Genomic DNA, 16,346 nt, shown 5'->3' on the forward strand with positions numbered 1-16,346 from the left:
GAATGTGTAAGTAAAACTTGGAATCTGCACATGTAACCTGCATTTTCTAGAGAGATATTCTGACATCAGATTGCCAAAGGCCAATGTCTCCAGAATGTTAAAAGCTACTGGTTAGAACCCTCTACCCAACAGGCTCTTTTTACAGTTTCAGGAAAACTGAGGCTCAGAATAGGGAAATGACTTGTTCAAGGTGGCACAACTAGTCAAGAGCAGCAGCAGCCTCCCCACATCTTGACATCCTCAAGAAAGGACTCCTCCTGGCCGGGCGCAGTGGCCCACACCTGTAATCCCAGCACTTTAGGAGGCTGAGCTGGGCAGATCACAAAGTCGGGAGATGGAGACCATCCTGGCCAACATGGTGAAACCCCATCTCTACTAAAAATATAAAAATTAGCTGGGCGTGGTGGTGCGTGCCTGTAATCGCAGCTACTCGGGAGGCTGAGGCAGGAGAATCATTTGAACCAGGGAGTCGGAGAAAGAAAGAAAGTTAGAAAGAAGGAAAGAAGAAAGAAAGAAAGAGAAAAGAAAAGAAGGAAGCAAGGAAAGAAAGAAAGAGAAAGAAAGAAAGAAAGAAAGAAAGAAAGAAAGAAAGAAAGAAAGAAAGAAAGAAAGAAAGAAAGAAAGAAAAGAAAGAAAGAAAGAAAGAAAGAAAGAAAGAAAAGAAAAGAAAAGAAGGAAGGAAGGAAAGAAAGAAAAGAAAGAAAGAAAGAAGGAAAAGAAAGGACTCCTTCATTCATTGGCAGGGGGTGGCTGGAGAAGGGCCAGAAACCAAGGTGATTCTGTGGGTCTCTGGATTCCAAGGAGCCTCTCCTCTGAACCCCTGACTTCCTCACCACACACACACACACACACACACACACACACACACACAGACGCCTTTCTCAACATCCCCCAGGTTCCACCATTGGAGGCCTGGTGTTGGTTCAAGTCAAGTGGAGATAACCTCTCCCAGGGATGTGTAAACATCCAGTGGGCGTCCGGGGCAGAAGAATGTGGAAATGGAATTTTTTTCCCTCTGAGGGCTGCACATCTTCTGCCAGACTGTGTCAAATTTGCAGTGGCCTGAGATCCTTGGGGTCCCCATCTGTGTGTGCCCTGATGCTTTCTCACTGTGGATGACATCTCCAGCCTTAACAAAAAAGGCTCTCAAATGGCTGCGATCCCACTCTCTCTCAGCACACGCCTTTTCCCGAGCCACACACCTTCTGTGGCTTGCAGCCAGGGGTTGCCAGCTGGGGCTGGCCCTTCCTTCAGAGGGGTGTTAAAAGGGGTCGGGAGATTTTATGTGGAGACAAGTGGTTTGAATTTAGGGGGAGGACACAGGGGAGCTCATTAGAAAGCCCAGTTGTGGTAAAGAGATATTTGTTTTATCCTACTTTTTAGAAAACCAGATCTTAGAAAAATAGCACCAAGCTTGAAATGAAGCAACACCTTTTTTTCTCCCTCAGCTACAATTTGTTTTCAGGTTTAAAAGAAAAAAAGCACCTCTTTTTTCAAAAATTTGGCCCAAAGAATCAAGCAGAAATGCACTAAAGTTCCATTCAAAACAGAAAACGCGACAGTTGATCCTCCCGGCCACTCCTAGGGTTGTGGGTTTGCACATCCACCCCATGTGCCCTCAGCCCTGAGTAGGTGAAAGGGAGGTAGACACCAAGTGGTGTAGAGGGTTGGTAGACCCGGACTGTCCACCCACCCAGCCCTCAAAACATGGTGTTGCTAGCTGTTGCCAATGTTTGGAAAGAGAAAAAAAAAAATGAATCCCACCCCCTATCTTTATTCTTCTTGCTATTTGCCCATTCTACTTAATCTAGAAGTACCAAGATGATTTCCGGATATGTTTGAAGTGGCCTGGAATTCACTTTTGGAATCAGAGACTGTGTCACTGAATTACACAAAACTCTTGCATGGCTAGCATGCATGAGCATGTGTGCACATGCACACACACACACACACTCTCTCTCAGTGCTGCACAAATGCCACCTCCCTCACATGGCCCTCTCCTCAGCGCTCCATGCAGACTCCACTTCTCTTCCTCGGGACTTGCAAAGAACGTGGCAGGTTCCTCTTTCCTGGAGCTGATTATGCTTGACCTCACATCAGAACCACTTGTGCAAATGAAAATCCCCTCCAATCATCAGGAGAAAATTCAAAGGCTCCTTCACATGGACAACAAAGAATAATAGCATTAAAATGTCTTTGAGTCGGCCGGGTGTGGTGGCTCACGCCTGTAATCCCAGCACTTTGGGAGGCCAAGGCAGGCGGAGCAGGAGGTCAGCAGATCGAGACCATCCTGGCCAACATGGTGAAACTGCATCTCTACTAAAATACAAAAAATTAGCCGGGCATGGTGGCATGGGCCTGTAGTCCCAGACGGGAGGCTGAGGCAGGGGAATTGCTTGAACCCAACAGGCAGAGATTGCAGTAAGCTGAGATCACGCCACTGCACTCCAGCCTAGTGACAGAGCAAGACTCCATCTCAAAAAAAAAAAAAAAAAAAAAGTCTTAGAGTCAGAAGCACTTATAGAACCTCTTCACAGGGCTATTGTGAGAATTAAGTGCTGTAGCTTGGCCCAGAATACAGTGAGCACTCATTGCAAATATTACAAGTATTTGCTACAATGCATTATGGCAGGAAAGGAAATGCTCAAGGCTGTCACTTTTCAGCCAAGCTCCTTCCTTCCCTGTAACAAAATTAAGAGAGTAACATATTGGGAGCCCTTGAGTCTGTGTGCCCAGTGACACACCTTTGGGGACCAACCAAGCAGCCAAGGACTATACATAAAACACGGAAATTGAACTGATCATTATTCAGTTGTGAATTCAAGTAATATTTGATAGTTGTTATGTTATTAATTTTATGGTTGGCTCCTAAGTCATTAACCTGTGTGGTTGTTGACTCCAAGCTGGAATATATCTCAGAAGCTCAACTTCCCACCTTCTTCAGGCATCTCCCTAATGGATGGCCATTCAGCTTTCTAAACCCTTCCACCATTGACACCCAGAGGAGTGAGAAGGTACATTTTGGTGTTGAGCTGAAATCTGTCTTCCTGCAACACCCACCCACTGGCAACCCACTTCTGTCCCTCAGGACTCCTCAAGTCTGCTGCTCCTCATCGGCGAGGAGCCTTGAGTTCTGTGGAAGCAGCTTTTCTTCCCCCACCTCCCAAACTGCAAGTCTTTTAAGGCCTGAAGTGAAAAATGTTAGAAAAGGAAAGGAAACTTTCCCTTACCATTGTAGTTCAGGTGAATTCCCAGGAGATGTGTGCATCCTATGTTTTTATTTGACAAAAATAGCCTGAGTTGTCCCCAAGACCTGAGTCTGTGGGCTCAAGTGTCATGTCTGTCTACGCATGTGGAAAGATAGAGTCATCCATGTCTCCTCTCCCGTTTGGCCAGTTCTCCCAAGGAATGTCCAGATGAGAGAAATCCCCATCTCAAAGAAGGGATGAGGAAAGGATCCAAATGGGGTCAGGAGGACTGGGTTCCCCATGGGCAAGCTGTGACCTTAGGAAAGCTCCTCCCTATGACTCAGTTTCCCCATTTCTTTAAAGGACTGAGTGATTCCTGAGGGCCTTTCTAGAGATAAAGTTAGGACAAAGAAAAGGGCTGTTGTGTCTCTGGGCAGAGGTGTGTGATGCTGGGTTTCCATGGCAACCATGTTCTCCATCTCTGATAATCTCCTACATCCGAGAGGAGTTGCTGCTGCTCCTCCTGCCTGGATGGTTTTCCCTTGCTTTTCATAAGACTGACTCCTCTACTCCTCTAGGCCTGAAGGTCTTTTGTGGCCACCTCCAAACAAACTGGTCTCTCCTGCACCCTACTGCTTTCCTCCCAGCGCTGGTGGCCTTTAGAGACTATCTTATTTCATTTGATGTGTTTGTAACATCTGTTCCCACTGGTAGGCACTCCATGAGGACAGGAGCCCTGTCTGCCTTATTTAGGGTGCTGCATCCCTTGCTCCCAGCACGGAGTCTGGCATGTGGTAGGCATTCAGTGCATGTTGAATGAATAAACAAATGAATGAATGAATAAATGAATGAGTCAATGGACTTGGCTGGTGGTTTCCTGTGGGCCATGTCCCTCCCACCAGCCACTTCCTTCTCTTCCCTGCTTCTCTGCCTCCCTTCTCCCCTCCCCTTCCTCCTCCTTTGTCCAAATCTGCCATTTTTATTCCAGGTGTTTTATACCAGGTGTTTTACTCCTGTTCTTCTGTCTCCTCCTCTCTACCTGTCTGCTTCACATGCTCCCTTCAAGGTCAGTGTGTGCCTGGTCACCAGCACCTCCCTGAAGCCTGGAAGGATAGGTTCAGACCACAGGGCCCTCTTCCCCTTCAAACATCTAAGCCCCTCATTCACCTGGTGCCCTGCCATTCACTGCAGACTTCTCTGGATGGTTTCCTGGCCACAGTGTCTGGAAGGGGCAGAGCAGGCACAGATAAAATGTGCCACTTCCGGCATACAGTGGTGCTAGGCCCAAGTTACTGACAGGTAGCTGTAGATCGAAGCCTTCAACACTAAATTAGTGCAGTCTAAATACACTAAACCAGTGAGTGGGGAGGTGCACGCCAGTCCCCAATCCCAGGCAATTGGGCTTCCCTACACTCCATCAACTCCGATTTGCTGTTTTTAGCTTTTCTGATGAAACCTATCTATTTAAACGTAAACCAAAAAGAATAATACGATGGACAGCTACATGCCCATTTCGTGGCCTGGTATAATATCTTAGCCCTTCATTGGCCATTGTTCTAATCTCCAGGATGAGTTTGTATGTATGTTTTTTTGTTTTGTTTTGTTTTTAGACGGAGTTTCGCTCTTGTCGCCCAGGCAGGAGTGCAATGGTGCCATCTCGGCTCACCACAACCTCTGCCTCCCAGGTTCAAGCAATCCTCCTGCCTCAGCCTCCCGAGTAGCTGGGATTACAGGCATGTGCCACCACGCCTGGCTAATTTTGTATTTTTAGTAGAGACGGGGTTTCAACATGTTGGTCAGTCTGGTCTCAAACTCCTGACCTCAGGTGATCTGCACCCCTTGGCCTCCCAAAGTGCTGGGATTACAGGTGTGAGCCACCACGCCTGGCCACGTCTGTTTCTTAGATCTCAGATTTGCACAGTCAAGTTAACCACCTCCTCTGTTCATGGCATATTACCACTGTCAGTCCATGATGCCTGAAGTTTACAAATTTATTTGCTCTCTTCCCATTTATCCTCATCACTCACTCCCATACTCACATGGGACACACACACATACAACACAACACATACACACAAGACACACACATATACAAAGGCAAGTGTTATATTGGTTTAATGTACACCTTTTAAAACTAAAATATGCATCATCATTTTGTGTATGTCTGTATGTGTATGTGTGTGTTTACTTTTTTTTTTGAGACGGAGTTTCAGTCTTGTTGCCCAGGCTGGAGTGCAATGGCATGATCTCGGCTCACCACAACCTCCGCCTCCTGGATTCAAGTGATTCTCCTGCCTCAGCCTCCCAAGTAGCTGGGATTACAGGCATGTACCAACACGTCTGGCTAAGTTTGTATTTTTAGTAGAGACAGAGTTTCACTATATTGGCCAGGCTGGTCTCTAACTCCTGACCTTGTGATCTGCCCGCTCCGGCCTCCCAGAGTGCTGGGATTACAGGCGTGAGCCACCGCGCCCAGCCTGTTCTTACTTTAAGTTCTGGGATACATGTGCAGAATGTTCAAATTTGTTACATAAGTATACATGTGCCATGGTGGTTTGCTGCACCTATGAACCCAGCATCTAGGTTTTAAGCCCCAAATGCACTAGGTATTTGTCTTAATGCTCTCCCTCCTCTTACCCCCTACCCCCCTGACAGGCCCTGGTGTGTGATGTTCCCCTCCCTGTGTCCATGTGTTCTCATTGTTCAGCTCCCACTTATAAGTGAGAACATGTGGTGTTTGGTTTTCTGTTCCTGTGTTAGTTTGCTGAGAAGGATGACTTCCAGCTTCATCCATGTCCCTGCAAAGGACGTGAACTCATTCTTTTTTATGGCTGCATAGTATTCCATGGTATATATGTGTCACATTTTCTTTATCCAGTCTATCGTTGATGGGCATTTGGGTTGGTTCCAAGTCTTTTGTGTGTGTGTTTTTTGTGGTAAAATATACATAACACAAAGTTTACCATTTTAGCCATTTTTAAGGATGTTATTCAGTGACATTCATGATGTTGTGTAACCATGACCACTATCCAGCTCCAAAACTTTTTCATCACACCAAACAGAAACTCCGTACCATGAAGCAATAGCTCCCCATTTCCCCCACCCTCGACCCCCAGTAACCATCATCCTACTTTCTGCGTCTATGAATTTGTCTATTCTAGATACCACATATAAGTGGAATCATACAATATGTGTCCTTTTGCATCTGGTTTATTTCATTTAGCGTAATGTTTTCGAGGTTAATCCATATTGTAGCATGTATCAGAAGGTCACTCCTCTTTAAGGCTGTATAATATTTCATTGTATGTACAGTAGTGCCCACTTATCTGCATTTTACTTTCCGTGGTTTAGGTTACAGGCAGTCAACCACAGTTCAAAAATATTATGTGGAAAACTCCAGAAATAAAACATTTATAAGTTTTAAGTTGCATGCCATTCTGAGTAGCATGATAAAATCTCACAATGTCCCACTTCATCCTAGCCAGGACAATGAGTCATCTCTTAGTACAGCGTGTCCATGCTGTATATGTATGCACTCCTTTTATACCTTTCAATGTTTTATAATTTTCTCTAAGAAGTTCTTTTGGTATATTTATTCTAAGATATCTTTATAGTTTTAGTTGCTATTATAAAAGATATCTTTTCATAGGAATACAATACCTATAAATATATAGGAATGCAATTGATATTTTCACATTGTATGCATAGGGTTCAGTACTATCCAAATTTCAGGCATCCACTGGGGGTCTTGGAATATATCCCTTGAGGATTAGGGGGTATTACTGTATATGCCACATTTTGTGTATCTATTAATCTGCTGATGGACACTTGGATGGTGTCTATATTTTGGCTACGGTGAATATGAACACTATTGCTATCAACAGTGTTGTACAAGTATCTGTTTGAGTATCTGTTTTCAATTATTTTGGGTGTATACCTAGGAGTGGGATTGTTGTATCATATTGTAACTCTATGTTTAACTTTCTGAGGAACTGCCAAAGGATTTTTCACAACAGCTGCACCCTTTCACATTCCCACTAGCAATGCCCAAGGGCTCCAATTTCTCCACATCCTTGCCAACACTTGTTATTTTCCATTTTCTGGTTTTTGTTTTTTTAATAATAGCCATCCAAGTGGATATGAAGCGATATCTCATTGTACTTTTGATTGGCATTTCCCTAGTGACTAATGATATTGAGTATCTTTTCATGTGCTTACTGGCCATTTAGGTATCATCTTCAGAGATATGTCTATTCAAGTCCTTTGTCCCTACTCTTTTTTTTTTTTTTTTTTTTTTTTTTTTTGAGACAAGGTCTTGATCTGTTGCCCAGGCTAGAGTGCAGTGGCTAGATCATAGTTTATTGTAACCTCAAACTCCTGGGCTCAAGCAGTTCTCCCACCTCAGCCTTCTCAGTTGCTAGGACTATTGGCGCATGTCACAACAACTGCCTAAGTTTTTTTCAATTTTTTTTTTTTTTAAAGAGATGGAGTCTCTCTGCAGGGCATGGTGGCTCATGCCTGTAATCCCAGCACTTTGGGAGGCCAAGGTGGGCAGATCACCTGAGGTCAGGAGTTGAAGGCCAGCCTGACCAATATAGTGAAACCCCGTCTCTACTAAAAATACAAAAATTAGCTGGTCTGTGGTGGCACATGCCTGTAATTCCAGCTACTCACAAGGCTGAGGTGGGAGAATCACTTGAACCTGGGAGGCAGAGGTTGCAATGAGCCGAGATTGTGCCACTGCATTCTAGCCTGGGCGACAGAGGGAGACCCTGTCTCAAAAAAAAAAAAGAGAGAGAGAGTTGGAATCTCACTATGTTGCTCAGGTTGGTCTCAAACTCCTGGCCTCAAGTGATCCTCCTACCTCAACATCCCATAGCGCTAGGATTCCAGGCATGAGCCACCACACCCGGCACCCCATTTTTTAATTGGGTTGTTTGGTTGTTTGTTATTGAATTGCAGGTGTTCTTTGTATATTCTGGATGTTACTCCCTTATCAGATATATGATTTGCAAATATTTTCTTCTATCCTGTGAGTTTTACTCTCTTGATGGTGAGAGAAAACCTTCAATGCACAAAAGTTTTTAATTTTGTGGTAAAGTCCAGTTTGTTTCCGGCATGTGTGGCCTGTGCTTTTGGTGTCCTATTTAAGAAATTAAGGCCAGGCATGGTGGCTCACACCTGTAATCCCAGCACTTTGGGAGGCTGAGGTGGGCAGATCACCTGAGGTTGGGAGTTCCAGACCAGGCTGACCAACATGGAGAAACCCCGTCTCTACTAAAAATACAAAAATTAGCTGGGCATGGTGGCACACGCCTGTGATCCCAGCTATTCAGGAGGCTGAGGCAGGAGAATCACTTGAACCCGGGAGGTGGAGGTTGCAGTGAGCCGAGATCTTGCCATTGCACTCCAGCCTGGGCAACAAGAGCAAAACTCTGCCTCAAAAAGAAAAAAAAAAAAGGAAATCAACACCAAATCCAAGCTCATGAAGATTTTCCCTCATATTTTCTTCTAAGAGTGGTATAGTTTTAGCTATTAAGTTTAGGTCTTTGATTTATTTTTAGTTAATTTTTGTATATAGTGTAAGGTAAGGGTCCAGCTTCATTCTTTTGCATGTGGATATCCTGTTTTCCCAGCACCATTTGTTGAAAAGACTGTTCTTTTCCCATTGAATGGTCTTGGCACCTTTAGACATGGGGGAACTAAGGCTCAGAGAATCATAGGAAATATCTGAGCCAGAATTTGAAATAAGGTCAGCATTCCAGGCCTGTCCCTCCACCAAGGCCAGCTTACAGTCTCTTTGGCTTCCCCACATGCTCACAGTATGTCAGCTGATCAATGAATACCTGGCCCTGGGGGGTCTGGAGCCCAGAGAGGGAAAGGGAGCCATCCAACAGCAGCAGTACAGCTGAGGGAGCAGAGTGGGGCCTGGTATCCAGGCAGCATGACTCCTGCCCATGAGGATGCTCCGGCTAGCGGTCAGGAGGAGCAGGGTCCCTCCATGCACACCTCCTGTGGTGAAAGGCCCTGCTGGCAGCCCATAAATCTGGCTGGGCCCTGCTGATCCTGTTTACCAGATTAGTGGACTGGGTGTCTCCGTATAAATCACCCAGGGTGATTTACAGGGAGGCTCTGGAAATTTCGAAGTCCCGACTGACTCAGGCCCCCAAGGAGGGGCAGATAAGTGCCCCCTGAGCCCACTCAGCATCTCCCGTCCTAGTGAAGGCTGATGGTGGGGACCCTCCTGCTCCACCCACCCCCACCGGGTGAGTCCCTCTACATCCCTGTTTAAAGTTGATCCTCCTCTTGAGGGTTCCTGACATAGTTTAAAAGTTCCCAAGGCAGGCCAGGTGCAGTGGCTCACACCTGTAATCCCAGCACTTTGGGAGGCTGAGGGGGGCAGATCACTTGAGACTGGGAGTTCGAGACCAGCCTGGACAACGTGGTGAAACCCCATCTCTGCTAAAAATACAAAAATTAGCCAGGTGTGGTGGTACATGCCTGTAATCCTAGTTACTTGGGAGGCTGAGGCAGAAGAATCACTTGAACGCAGGAGGTGGAGGTTGCAGTGAGATCACACCACTGCACTCCAGATTGGGCAGCAGAGCAAGACTCTGTCTCAAAAAAAAAAAAAGTTCTGGCAATTTTAGGAACAGCCAAATAATGTACAGCAAGAATGAAAAGCCAGCCTCTGTGGTTCACACCTATAATCCCAGCACTTTGGGAGACCAAGGCAGGAAGATCACTGGAGGCCAGGAGTTCAAGACCAGCCTGGGCAATATAGCAAGACCCTGCCTCTATAAAAAATAAGAAAAGAAAAGAAAAAGAATGTAAAATAGGATAGGCAAATTGTGAAAAAAAACAATGAAGGTAAATTGTGAGGTAGATAAGGTTGCAATCTTTTTTTTTTTTTTGAGACGGAGTCTCACTCTGTCACCCAGGCTGGAATGCAGTGGCGCGATCTTGGCTCACTGCAACCTCCGCCCCCTGAGTTCAAGCAATTCTCTTGCCTCAGCCTCCTGAGTAGCTGGGATTACAGGTGTGTGCCACCATGCTTAGCTAATTTTTTTTTGTATTTTTAGTATTTTAGACGGGGTTTCACCATGTTAGCCAGGCTGGTCTCAAACTCCTGACCTCGTGATCTGCCTGCCTTGGCCTCCCAAAGTGCTGGGATTGCAGGCATTAGCCACCGCGCCCTGCCAAAGTTGCAATCTTTATGCAATAAAATGAATAGCTAACTTTTATGGGTTGCTTACCATGTGCCATCCATCAACCTACATTTTTTGACATGAATCATTGTTTAACTTCACAATAAACCCATGAGATAGGTACTATGATTATCCCCATTTTATACACAAAACCACCAAAACATAGAGAGGTTAATTGACTTGACCAGGGACAAGGTCACAAAACTTGAGTCCTAGTAGTGAAGGTGAGATTCAAAGCAAACAGTCTGCCCGTCAGAGCCATGAACTTACCCACTTCGGTGTGCAGCATTCTTCCTGCTTATCACTCACTTGTTGACACAGGATTATGAGGGTAGAAGATGGCTAAGGCAGTAAGTGGTACACTGTTTAAGAGATGGCATTTGCAGTTGGAAAGCCTAGGATGTAGGTCCCAGCTCTGCCACTTACTAGCTTGTGATGCAGGCAAATCACTTAATTATCTGTGCCTCAGTTTCCTCACCTGTAAAATGGGGATAATTAATAATAGTACCTCCCTAGTAGGAAAACTGGTCCCCTGCTGTGTATTTTGAGTCATAAATAAGATAATGTATTTAAAATGTGTTCAGCATAATACCAAGCATGTAGTTATGAACACCAAATATGTGGTAGCCTATTATTATTTATTTTAACTCTGACCTTAAGAAACTCCTAAACCAGTGGTGGAGACTCAAATTTACACAAGGAACTCCAAACAAGATGGAGTACAATACTGCAGAATGGAGGTTCAAGCTAGAAGGGGTAGCGAACTCTAAGAGGAAGGACAATAAAAGTTCCATGGAGCAGTGGCTGGGACCTGAGTGAGATTTCCTAAAATCACGAAAATGGGGAAACACTGAGAGCACTTTCTTATCAAAAATACACAGCAAGTGATGGAGTACACACTATCAACTGCCAGGCCATACACTGTTTGCACCTGTCGACATCTCCCCTTTGGCTGTGATATTCCTATCAGTGGAGATAGTATCTAATTCTTCACAATATTTCTTCCATGCCTCCCCATGACTGAATCATAACAGATCCCCAGTACATGTTGGACGGATGGATGGATACATGGATGGATGGACGGATGGATGGATGGATGGATGGATGGGGGATGGCTGGATGAAGAGGTGAGTGGATGGGTGGATGAATGAATGGATGGATGATGGCTGGATAGATGGGTGGATGGATGGATGGATGATGGCTGGATAGATGGGTGGATGGATGGATGAACAGTTAGATGAGTAGACGGATGAATAAATGGATGGATGGACAAGTATACAAAGTAGATGGACAGGCGAATAGGTGGATGTTTGTTAGATGGATGGATGGATGGATGGATGGATGGATGGATGGATGGATGTTTGAATGGATGGATGTTTGGGTTGATGGGTGGATGGATGGATGAGTGGGTAGATGAGCATGTGGATGGATATATGGATGGGTGGGGTAAGTGATGAGAATGTGACTGAAGGTCAGGTGCATGCATGGTGGCTGCCTACTGAGTTCCCACCTCAGGGCCATTGTCTTTAGGGTTATTCTCTAAAATATTCCCTTGCTGGATTATTCTCCAAAATATTCCCTTGGCTTACCTCCCTTGTTTCATGTAAGGCTGTAGTTAAATATCACTTCCTTGAGGAAGCCTTCCCTGATCACTCAATCTAAAACAGAACCTGCTTTGACTTTGTACCCTCCTATGTTTCTAGCAGTGTTTATTCCTCCCTAGCATAGTAGATATTTGCTTGTTTGTTCTCTCCCATCAAATATAAGCTCCATGGTGGCAGATGCTTTCTCTGTTTTGCTCACTTCTCTATCACAAACACCTAATACAGAGCTTGGCACAGAGAAGGTCTTTAATGAACATTTGTTAGATGAACTGAAGGATATAATAAGCAGCTAGGAAGGAAGGGTGAGATCTGATCTTGGAAGTCTCTGAAATCTCAGCAAAAATTGAAAAAATGCTCTATTAATTATAATGCTGATGTTTTCTCTCATTTGTTCCACAATTTACACATCACAAAGGACTTTGTCATTCATTATCCCATCTGCACACATTTGAAGTAGGCAGGAAAGACAGTTGAGTCATTTTTAAATTTTTCACAATAGTGATATTTTATTGTTCATACTGACGTGTTGCAAAATTTCCACTTGATACTGGAAGGGTAAAAAATACAGTAAAATTTGGCCAGGCATGGTGGTTCACACCTGTAATCCCAGCACTTTGGGAGGCTGAGGCAGGCAGATCATGAGATCAGAAGTTCGAGACCAGCCTGGCCAAAATAGCAAAACTCTGTCTCTACTAAAAATACAAAAAGTAGCTGGGTGTGGTGGCGCACACCTGTAGTCCCAGCTATTCAGGAGGATGAGGCAGGAGAATCGCTTGAACCCAGGAGGCAGAGGTTGCAGTGAGCCAAGGAGGCGCCATTGTACTCCAGCCTGGGTAACAGCAAGACTCTGTCTCAAAAACAAAACAAAACCATATATCTATGGTGAAATTATTTCCATGAGCTTCCCACCCTTCTTTTTACCTTGAGATATTCACTGTGGAGAGCTGAGGGCTACAGTTACAATCTTTGCTTTAATAGGTGGGGAAACTGAGGCTCAGATAAGCTAAGAGACTTTCCCAGAGTCACACAGCTACTCAACAGCAGAGCCAGATGTATTTGTTTCTTCCACCTTGGGTATCTTTTTTTTTTTTTTTTTTTGGTAGAGACAGTCTCACTGTGTTGCCCCAGCTGGTCTAGAACTCCTGAGCTCAAGCAATCCTCCTGCCTTGGCCTCCCAAATTGCTGGGATTGCAGGTGCGAGCCACCATGCCTGGCCCACCTCAGGTATCTATTAAGCACCAATTACACAGCCCATGAGATATTATTTCTTGAACCCCCAATTCCCCTTAGCCCAGGGCAATCCCAGGCAGAATTAAGTATGGTGGGTTTAAGGGGGACTCAGTTGTCTCCCAGCACAACCAGCAGAGACACTTTTCTTGCCAATCCCCAGTCTTGGATGAGCCCACTCAGCCCCACGTGGCTCCTGGGCAGCCAAGATGGGGAAGGATGCTGATCTGGGCTGATTGGAAATATTCTGAGCACCTCTGCTGGTGCTCTCAGCTGCCTAAACATCCTTTCTCTCCTTTCTTGTTGATCAGCTACTCACTGTGTACCAGGCACTTGCCACGCAGTATCTTCCCTAACACTCGCAATAATGACCTATTTTTATTTTTTATTTCTTATTTTTTTTAGATGGAGTCTCGCTCTGTCACCCAAGCTGGAGTGCAGTGGTGTGATCTTGGCTCATTGCAACCTACTCCTCCTGGGTTCAAGCAATTCTCCTGCCTCAGCCTCCCAGGTAGCTGGGATTATAGGCACCTGCCACCATGCCTGGCTAATTTTTGTATTTTTAGTAGAGACGGGATTTCACCACGTTGGCCAGGCTAGTCTCAAACTCCTAACCTCAGGTAATCTGCCCGCCTTGGCCTCTCAAAGTCCTGGGATTACAGGCATGGACCACCATGCCCGGCCTTTCATGACCTATTTTTATCTCCATTTGAACTGAAGTCCAGAGAGCTCATGTGGCCAGCCCAAAGCTGCACGGCTACCCAGGGAGAGCTAGGGCTTGAATTCGGAGCCCACAGCCCTCGGACTCTAGAGCCAGTGCTCTTTGCTGCCTCCTTCTGTACCCCATTCCTGGGGTCCCCTGCTCCTCAGCTTCACCTGACTTTTGCCCCGACACTCTGTGCCAGGGCCGTGGGCTTCTACCTAACCAAGGAGATGCCTTGGCCCTTCAGGGCCATGGCTCCCCTGCCTCTTTTCAGAATTTCTCTACTTCCTCTCCTGACATCATCTTCCTTTCCATCACGCCCCACCTTGGCCATCCCACCCTGCTCCTGCCCCGTCTCCCTCTGCCAGTTTCTCCCTCACAGAATATAAACCATCTTCCCCATTTTTAAAAGAAAGCCCTCCCTGATTCTTTTTCTTCTTCAAACTACCACTTCCTATTTCTGCTTTATTTTACCACCAAACTTCTTGGAACACCAACAACAAAAGTTTTATATGTCTTTTTCAGCCTGTGCTCCCCCAGAATGACCTGGGTGTTGGAGAGATCCATATTTCAGTCCTCACTCTGCCTCTGGGTTATGGGGTGACCCTGAACAAGTCACAGCACCCCTCTGGGCTCAGCTTTCTCATCTGTAAAATAGGGATATTGATATGCTTCCCTCATGGCCTCATTGTGATCACAAGATGAGATAAAGTATGTAAGGAACATAGTGCCGTATGGCAGGGGGACTCACTTTGTCATTCAATTCTGTCCCCCCATACCTGGCATAGTCCTGGCACGGGTAGGCTTAACATGAAACATTTGCTGCATGAGGAACTACAGGAGTGAACTTCACAGTGGCCTTGCCTCCCCATCACCCTTTCCTGGTTAGGCCCTCCTTGATTGTTTTTATTTTTTTTTTTTTAGGTGGAGTCTCTCTGTGTCACCCAGGTTGGAGTGCAGTGGCGTGATCTCAGCTCACTGCAACCTCTGCCTTGCTGGTTCAAGCGATTCTCCTGCCTCAGCCTCCCAAGTAGCTGGGATTACAGGCACCCACCACCACGCCCAGCTTATTTTTGTATTTTTAGTAGAGACAGGGTTTCACCATGTTGGCCAGGCTAGTCTCAAACTCCTGACCTCAAGTGATCTGCCTGCCTCAGCCTCCCTGTGCTAGGATTACAGGTGTGAGCCACTGTGCCTAGCAAGGCCCTCCTTGACTGCGACAGTTAATTTTTCTTTTATTGTGATAAAATATATGTAACATAAAATTCACCATTTTAACTATTTTAAGTGTATAACCCAGTGGCATTGAGTACATTCACATCGTAATGCCGCCATCATCATCATCTGCCTTCAAAACTGTTTCATTGTTCCGAATTCACACTCTATACCCCTGAACAATAACTCTCCAGTCCTCCCTCTCACAGCCCCTGGTAACCCCTGTTCTACTTTCTGTCTTTGTGGAATTTGACTATTTGAGGTATCACACAGAAGAGGAATCATACAATATTTCCTTTGTGATGGTTAATTTTATGTCAGTGTGGCTAGTCTATGGTACCCAGTTTTTGGTCAAACACCAGTGTAACAGTGTGTGGTGGCACATGCCTGTAGTCCTAGCTACTCCAGAGGCTGAGGAGGGAGGGTTGCTTGAGCCCCGGAGTTCGAGGCTGCAGTGAGCTATGATTGTGCCACTGTACCCTAGTTTGGGCGACAGAGTGAGACTCTACTTCTAAGGAGAGAAAAACAATAGTGTAGATGTTGCTGTGAAAATATTTTTTAGATCTGCTCAACATTTTAAACCAACAGACTTTGGGTAAAACAGATCAGCCTCCATGAGGTGGGTGGGCTTCATCCACTCATATCAAAGACTTAAGAACAAACACTGAGGTTCCCCCAAATGGAAGAAATTCTACCTGAGTTTCCAGCTGCCAGATTCAAGATTCGGCATCAACTTTTGCCTGAATTTCCAAACCTACAGATAGATGTGTCAACTCCTACAATTATGTTAGCCAAGTCCCTAAATTCTCTCTCTCTTTCTCTATCTATCTGTGATACATGTGTATCCTATTGGTCCTGTTTCCCTGCAGAACCCTAACACACTGGCCCTAATCCCTCCACACACACTCTGTCCCCATCTCCTCCATCTGCCCAGATACCACCTCCTCCAGGAAGCCTTCTGGAGCATCCTCTCTTGGGATACTTACTGCATGTGGCCTCATGGAGGGAATTTTATCCACATGAGCAGGGACCACTTTTGTTCTTTGCTTCAAATGTTTGTTTCACTCTGTTTGTTCTCAGCAGTACTGGAGTAGCTGTACTTTTTAGGTGTGCACAGTATTTGTAAAACTTGGTTAATTTGCCTAATGGCTCCAGGGAGCGCCGTAGAAAAACTATCGCCATCTCAGGAACAGCTCTGTCC

The sequence above is a fragment of the Pongo abelii genome, chromosome 4 (genome assembly GCF_028885655.2).
Source record: "Pongo abelii isolate AG06213 chromosome 4, NHGRI_mPonAbe1-v2.0_pri, whole genome shotgun sequence".
Lineage (NCBI taxonomy): Eukaryota > Metazoa > Chordata > Mammalia > Primates > Hominidae > Pongo > Pongo abelii.